Source organism: Gymnodraco acuticeps, unplaced genomic scaffold (assembly GCF_902827175.1).
Source record: "Gymnodraco acuticeps unplaced genomic scaffold, fGymAcu1.1, whole genome shotgun sequence".
NCBI classification, from domain to species: domain Eukaryota; kingdom Metazoa; phylum Chordata; class Actinopteri; order Perciformes; family Bathydraconidae; genus Gymnodraco; species Gymnodraco acuticeps.
The window spans coordinates 778,382-786,874 of record NW_022989750.1 but is presented as its reverse complement, the minus strand read 5'-3'; the positions used below and the strand labels follow the sequence as shown (position 1 = coordinate 786,874).

The 8,493-nt window shown below is 40.6% G+C and overlaps 1 protein-coding gene across 2 annotated transcripts in view; it reads left to right on the top strand.

Annotated features, from left to right (window-relative positions):
• Positions 1–4,986: 4,986 nt before the first annotated feature.
• The window catches only part of tdrd5 (tudor domain containing 5), a 48,478-nt gene continuing 44,971 nt past the window's right edge, over positions 4,987–8,493 (top strand). For both annotated transcript variants that reach the window (XM_034204913.1, XM_034204827.1), the window contains exon 1: positions 4,987–5,101. The gene's annotated coding sequence lies outside the window, so the exon portion shown is untranslated. The remainder of the gene's footprint in view (positions 5,102–8,493) is intronic.

Below are 8,493 nucleotides of genomic sequence, written 5' to 3'. Positions count from 1 at the left end.
TCGAATGGGGGGGGCAATCATTTACCAAGGGGGGGCACACACTGCCGTCAACAACCAACACACAAACACCAACGCAACTTCAATTTAAAAAAACATGCTGTAAAGTCTATTGTCTTTCACACACATTGCAGGGGTGTAGTGCTATTGTATAGCGCACCTATGACTTGTGCATACATGCACGGTTGTGGCTGGCACGACCACCAAAACAGAAACATATAAGGACAGAGGGTGTCGTTTTCTCATACTGATATTCTGCACAAACTGTGCTGTTGTATTTGCTGTAAAGTGTCTTTACTGTAGGTTATTTTTTTATTATATGTACAGCACTTTGGCTCGACCAAAAATCGTTGAAAAATGTGCTATATAAATAAAACTTGATTTGATTTGATATGGACATAGGCCACCATATAAAAAGTGTGCAAATGTATTTAGTATCCTATCCATGTGAACATGTTTTAGGTGGGGGTGGACCTAACCTCCTCTAGGAGGGTCTGGGGGCATGCTCCCCCGGGAAGATTATTTTTAAAATATTGAAGTTAAATGCATCAATCTGGTGCACTTTGAGAGCAAAATCAAGAGATCTATGGATAGCCTACACTCAGCATCCATATGAAACAGAACTGTACACAGATTTACTTTTTCTTTATGGATATTTTACTAATCACTCCCCTTTTAAACTGTATTCTTGTGTTACTGTCCTATAGTATTTCATACCCGTTTTTCATTTATTCTCTCTTTAATAACTATAATGATCATATAAAGGTATTCCTCGAAAATACTTACATAAATGGTGACCAAACCGTTTGAGACCCACTGAGATAACTTACACTAAAGTTTACTATCTAAACACTGAGAGAGTCCTTACCTCACTGAGCTGACGTTATAAGATCCTCACAGTCTGACAGGAGAGGACTCTCCTCCACCTTGGTGTAGAAACAGCTCTTTATAGCCGTTAGCATAGCTAGCTAACCAGATGCTAACAACATTCCACGTTACCGCTCGCGAACTCACAAAATGCGCTCTTGCCACACACACACAGAGCCGAGCTTGAATCAAACACAGAGACCCAGAAGTAGGCTACTTGTACTGTACTGTATATCATATTATTTTCGATGGCTTTACTGTATAATCAGTATAACAGATGAACAGATCGCCACTGGGCTTTCATCTAAACCAGTGGTTCTCAAAGTGGGGGGCGCGCCCCCCCAGGGGGCGCAGAGGCATGACAGGGGGGGCGCGAGAGACCAGGAGGAAAAATGGTTATTAAAAAAAAAAAAAAGATTATAAAAAATAAAAAAAAATCATATTTTGAAAAATTATTGATTCGAAAATAATATGATACAGTACTATTACGTCTGGGTCTCTGTGTTTCATTAAAGCTCGGCTCTGTGTGTGTGTGTGTGTGTGTGTGTGTGTGTGTGTGTGTGTGTGTGTGTGTGTGTGTGTGTGTGTGTGTGTGTGTGTGTGTGTGTGTGTGTGTGTGTGTGTGTGGAACGAGCCATTTTGTGTGCGTGCGTGAGCGAGAGAGAGAGATAGCGCACCGGTACCGGTCAAACGTTTTGGTCACCATTAATGTAAACAATTATTTCCGAGGCACACGTTTATATGATCATTATAGTTATAAAAAAATAAGAGAATACATGAAAAACAGCTATGAAATACTATATGACAGTAAAACAAGAATAAAGTTTAAAAGAGTGATTTATAAAATATCCATAAAGAAATAGTAAATCTGTTTACAATTCTGTTTCATCTGGGTGTTGAGAGATGTATCCATAGATCTCTTCATTTTGCTCTCAAAGTGCACCAGATTGATGCTTTCAACTTCAATATTTAAAAATCTTCCCGGGGGAGCATGCCCCCGGACCCCCCCTATGTGAGGTCCACACACCACCTATAAAAATAGCACTTTACCCCTGCTTACACCTATATGCCGAGACTTGATATCGAGCCTTCATTGTAACAGTCGCGGGTACATAGTGTATGTGCGTGGGGAGTGTTGCAGTAGAAAATTCCACTGTAGCGACCGGTACATTAATGGGAAACCCTAAATGTTTGAGCACGCTCTATGAAAGGTCAAGCTACCCCACAGCACCCCCAAAAGAAATCTCTGGCGCCGCCACTGAGCCTGACTATTTGTGTTGGGGGGGGCCCGACTTTTTTTTTTCTCCAAAGGGGGGGCCCTGACCGAAAAAGTTTGAGAACCACTGATCTAAACACACAGCCACGTAATGATAACAAAAAAAAGGTCGGGGGTCATTGGTCAAGCAACACACCAATCAGAGAGCAGCAGTGAGCACACCTCAGGCTGTGTTTTATATTTGTATTCTTTATTTCTGATGTATTTCACACAAAAAACCTTTAGTGGAAACGTTTTCACTTATATGATTAAAAAAAGAAAAAACGGCAAAGTGGCAAGGCTTGCCAACCCTGCGTTGGGGGGGCACAGTGACTCATTTGGGGGGGCATGGCCCGCGAATGACCCCCCATGACGCCGACCCTGCTTGCACAGAGGCATGAAAATACATTTTCAAAATGCTCAACAGTGCTGCCAAAATTATAAACTGACTGCTACACAATTAAAATAAATGCTTTTATATATTTCTATTAGATGTGACTCTTTGGCGTTTCTGTTATTATTAACACTACTGCTTTAGTTGTTCTGACTGCTAACATCCTGTTATTCCTCATTTTAAAGCCGATATTCCGTGGGGTCGGGGGTCTCGGATCCTTGTCACCTTTTGCATACCTGATGAGTTTGCATCCCTGCCTGTCAAACAGCTGCTTGTGACGAATACAATCTCACTTGAGTGCATTGCCTTCTCAGTGGCTGCCCCCTCAAAGCAGCAGGTCGTCCTCATTTACCGCCCCCCCCCAAACCTTCCACCTCATTCATGTCTGAGCTTCTCACCTCGATCTGCTCCATGTCCCCATCCACACTACTGCTAGGTGATTTTAACATCCACGTGGACTCCAGCACCTGCACCTTTGCCGCTGAGTTTCTGTCACTATTGGAGTGCTTTAACATCACACAGCATGTCCAAGGTCCCACCCACACTAAGGGCCACACCTTGCGTGTCTTCACTTGCAGAGAGAAGCAATCAGCTTCATGGACTGCCTTGCATCACTCCAATAGTGTCCAGAGCTGGCTGCCATTACAAGTAGTGGTTTGGGATTGTAGCAATGCAGTTGCAGTTGTTTTGCAATTTACTTGATATATGTTGCAATGCAGGCATGTGTTCAATTGTTTATAGCCTGCATTTATTTTCTGATTAGACTTTTATAAATCATTTAACTAAGAGTGAAACACTTGATGTGTTATCTTTATGTGTGTGTGTGTGTGTTCTGAAATGCACTTCAAATGATCACTTTTCTCTTGATTTCCCTTTGATATTTTCTTTAGGTACAGTGTTACTTGCAGCTAATTGATTGATTGTTTTATGGGTATTCTGTGTTGAGATGGTGCAAATATTTTTAATACATATCTAATATCTTTCTAATACATTTCTCTTGTGTTGTTCTTTCACATAACTAAGACTATAGAAGTGTAAAAAAAATAGGCTACGTCAGATTATTCCAAGGGACATACATGTCAAGTCAAGTCAATTTTTATTTATATAGCCCAAAATCACAAATCAGAATGAGGGGGTCCTTGGTGTATTCTCTATCTTGTAAGGGGTCCTTGGCTGAAAAACAATTGAGAACCTCTGCTTTAGCTCACTGAGCTTCTCAGTCTGACAGGAGAGGACTCTCCTCCACTTTGTTGTTGAAAAAACTTCTTATATCCGTTAGCGTAGCTCGCTAGCACCAGAAGCTAACAACAACGATCTCCGGTACTGGTGTGCTCTCTCTCTCTCGCTCGCGCACACACACAAAATGGCTCGTTCCACACACACACACACACACACACACACACACACACACACACACACACACACCACACACACACACAACCACACACACTCACACACACACACACACACACACCACACACACACACACACACACACACACACACACACACACACACACACACCCACACACACACACACAGAGCCAAGCTTTAATGAAACACTGAGACCCAGACGTAATAGTACTGTAGTGTATCATATTATTTTCGAATCAATAATTTTTCAAATTATGATATTTTTTAAATCTTTTTTGTTTTTTTTAATAACCATTTTTCCTCCTGGTCTCTCGCGACCCCCCTGTCATGCCTCTGCGCCCCCCACTTTGGGAACCACTGCACTAGATTAGAACATCAAAACCACAACCAAGTACAGAACTAAAGTTAATCCATTTAGTCACTTTTTACCACTGTGAATACAAAATATAACCAACAATGTTTTTCTGAGGTTCTGACATTGTGAAATAAATGGCAGATGCTTATTTTAGCTAGTGAAGGCTTCTTTTAATTAAATGTGATATTTATAACTAGTTGGAAATATTTATATTATAACTTGGTTTGCTCAAAATGTTCTGAAATGTTAAATATTATATAAATATTTCAATAGTTCAAAATGCTTTAGGAAAAAAACAACAGGGGTCTGTTTGAAACCAAAATAATCTTCACAGGGTTTCTGCAGCTTGTTTATTTTTTAAACTAGTCATCGCTCCAGCAATAAACATATATATATATTTATATATATATATTTATATATTACCAAGTGGTTTCATGTACAACCCACACAAGTATCATGCTAAATTAAGCTCTGTTGCTTGGATATCACTAGATCCTGTTACAGCGTAATATAAAAGTACATAACGATTGATGTGTAAATTAGCATAATTGCTAACTGCCGCGGCCGCCTCGTTAATATCAAAATCCATCATATAACAACCATTACCATGCTGTCATGAACGCGCAGTGCTGTTACGTGTACAAATTGACGTGCTTGGGGGCGTGGTTAAAGTTGCGCATGCTCTATGAGCGCACATACGGGTACTTCTCAGGCATGACGGGTAATCTGTGACGTTTCGCTCTCTCAAAAGTTGTACGCTGTATCCGGTTCTTATTCCATGGTTAGCAACAGGTGTGGTGGTCAGGAACCAAAGCTCAAGTTGCCGTGGGCGGATGCTTCATAGGCATTGAAAACTCGAGGTAAAGTTGCAACTGTGCATAGCACGTACATTTTGGGACAATTTGAACAAGACAGGGCTGTTGTGGCACATGTCTTAAGACTTTGTTAATTTATTCACATTAACTTAACTCCATGCTGGACCTCCAGAGGGTTTCTGTTCTGCTGGTTGGGGGCTAACGTTCATGTTAGCTAATTTAACGTCTGAAGCGGAATCCATTGTGATATTTCTGTGTAATGCAAATGTAACTTAACTAGCTAAATGTTACCTGTGGTAATGCTGCATGTGTATTAACGTTACCTTTATACGTTTTTTGGCAATATAATGACAGTTTGAATGTGCATGCTACTGTACAAATTAGGGATCGACCGATATGGCTTTTTCAAGGCCAATACCGATTATTAGTAATCAAGGAGACCGATAACCGATATTTGGAACCGATATACATTTGCAGTAAAATCAGAAAATCTTGGTGTCAAAATGTAGAATAACACAAACTCCAGCACAACTTCTTTCAAATGCATTTAAGCATATATTATCTTTAATTAACTTTTAAACATCTTACAACTGGTTTTCTCTCTGTGCCCTTTTCTTTAGTGCAGCCACCTGCAATGAGTTAGAGCAGGGGTGCCCAACCTTTTTTGAACCGAGAGCTACTTTTAAAGTTGCCAGTCTGCCGAGATCTACCAGTCCAAATAGAGACGTAGCCAAACTGACAGCGTACTACCAGGTACACACTTCTACTTGTATAAAACTGACCTTTGTACGATTAATACTTCATAAAATATTGCAGATCCTTTATCTTACCTCTTTCTAATCTACACACATACAAGTATTTAACTGAAGTTACACAACAGTGTTGTTGATACAGAGTTGGAGTTTATTCACACGTCACATACTACAGTGGGTAATGTTTTCAAGAAACATTGAACAGTGCTGCCACATATGACACAGGGAAAAAAGAAAAGACTCTGAACCCTTTCTTTGCCATTATATAAAAATAGTGTTGCTACAAAAGTATAAATTAGGCTTACTAATAAGACAACTCAGATCTGAAGCTACACAGGAATCTGCTGCAACAGTGCAATAAAAAAGACAAAATTAATAGAATCAAACCCTTTTTTTGTTGCATTTTAGTAGATTATAAAAATAAATGCCTTTTTTAAAATAGGATGCAAGCAACACTAGTTTCTTAACCTGAATTGATAATAGACTATAATCAATTTAAGTTTGCATTCTTATACCATTTTGTACAATAATTATAATGAATAAGTTCAAACAAACTCAAACTTACAGCTGATTAATAACGGTATCTAACTTGTTGAGTTTTTATCATATCAAAAACATGTTGAAATGCTACTGTTATTTTTACTGTCCCCCAAAAGCGCGTCGGCAGCCTCCAGGAAAGCTTCTTTCACAACTTCGCCGTCTTTGAAAGACTTCATGTGTTTCGCATAGGGATGCTCCGATCGCCAATTTCGGGGCCGATCGCCGGAATCAGTATCGGCCGATACCGATCGTCGATCCGATCGAGTGGGCGGGGCCTAAATGGAAGATTTAAACATCACTTTAAAGAGCCTGTGACACGAGTTTCCCCCATCATCCAAACCCATCAATTTGAGTAAATATTGTCCCCTTGAAAACCGTTACTGAACTGATTTTGGATATTTGTACTTTGATAACCATTAATCTGCCCTTCAATGTTGACCATTTTCTGGATCTGCTCGGGGATTCTTCAAGTCCCGCCAAATTACGTGTGACGTCATTGCGGGCACAGCGCTCCAGCTGCACCGTTCAGGATCCCAGCATCTGCATGTAAACGCACGATGGCGCACACAGCAGCAAGCTCAGACAGCGATGACAGTTTAATTTTGAACGTGTCTGAGAGCTCATATGAGGCTGAAGGATCGGTTTATGTTGTATCTGTTAGAAGTTTAGGAATTAGGTGCGTTAATATGGGCGATCATACGGTCATGTAGCCAGTGGTGGAATGGGACTAAAAATCATCCCGGGACTCTCGACCGGCCCACTTCGGTACCGCTAGTAAATTGTCGAGTGGGGGATGTCAGGGGCGGTGGGTGCTGTAGATAGTAAATGTAAATATTTGTGTCACTGCATCCTCGTAAAATACAAATATAATGCAATGTCTGTGTCTTTGACATTAGCGCTGCTAGCCACCTGTGCCCTGTACTACGAATCCTTTTCAACATACCCTGGATATGTTTGAGTAACAAACAAACAAACTAACAACAACAAACTAACAAACGAGATCTCGCTAAGCGGTCCTACGACGCTGGTTATCAACTCGGTAAATCAAGCCAGGGTTTCTCTCTCCAGCTGAGAGCACGTTCACGTCTAAGACACGAGTGGATCTGACTTTAATTACATTTGACTCGAGTGTTTCGTCAACATAATGTGTTAAAATAATACTTCTGCATACAGTATGTGACACTGTAAGTGTTGCACGGCCAGATACGGCAGATAAGGAAATATATGATATATTATGATATTATATGATCGATGATCTGATTGATGATGTAATATGAATGATAAGTGCGACACGTCGGCGTCTTCTCTGCATAGGCCTACGGCAGTTTAAACTGTATTTCCTTTATCCTGTAATATGACTTGAGAGATTTAAACTCCGCACACTGAGTTGATCTCTTTTCTATAGACGCTGGAGGCGGGCAGCGTCAGGTAAAAAAAGTTATTTAGCCTTCCCAAACCTGAGCCTCACGCGCCGCCTATGGGGGATGTGCTAGTGATTTATCCGACCGGCCCACTTCGGTACCGGCCCATCGGGATTCGTCCCGATGGCCAGTCCGCGACTGCACCCAGCCCACGTAAACTGTCAACGGGGGGAGGCTCGCTGCGGGGAAATGGTGGACCTAGTGTCCCGATCGGAGTGGGAATAAGAATAATAATAATAATAATAATCCGTGCATTTTATCCATTAATTTCCCCAACATTGTGGTAAAAAAACCACACGTTTAATCCATGTTGGTGTACTACAACTACAAAAAGCATCGGTTTGTTTTCTCATCAGGAAATGCAGACCGGCACAAACAAACGATATTTAATCATCATCCTCACGATCATTTAATGTATCATATGTTCGCCGAATTGACATGAAAGCACTAGTAAATGTAGTTTCATCCACTTGAGTTTACAACTACAAAAATAATCGATTTGTTTTTATATCACATCCTACGGGAGGAAATTCAGTAGCTCTCACTACCGATTTTTAATCCTAATGTAATCATCATCTTCACCACGATCATGTATGTTTATGTTCGCCGAATTGACATGAAAGCACTGACACATATGAATATACTGCAGTCAACTTCATTAAAACGTTATTAACGTGCCTAAACTCAGTAATTCACCATTTCTACGCATGACAACACACTTTGT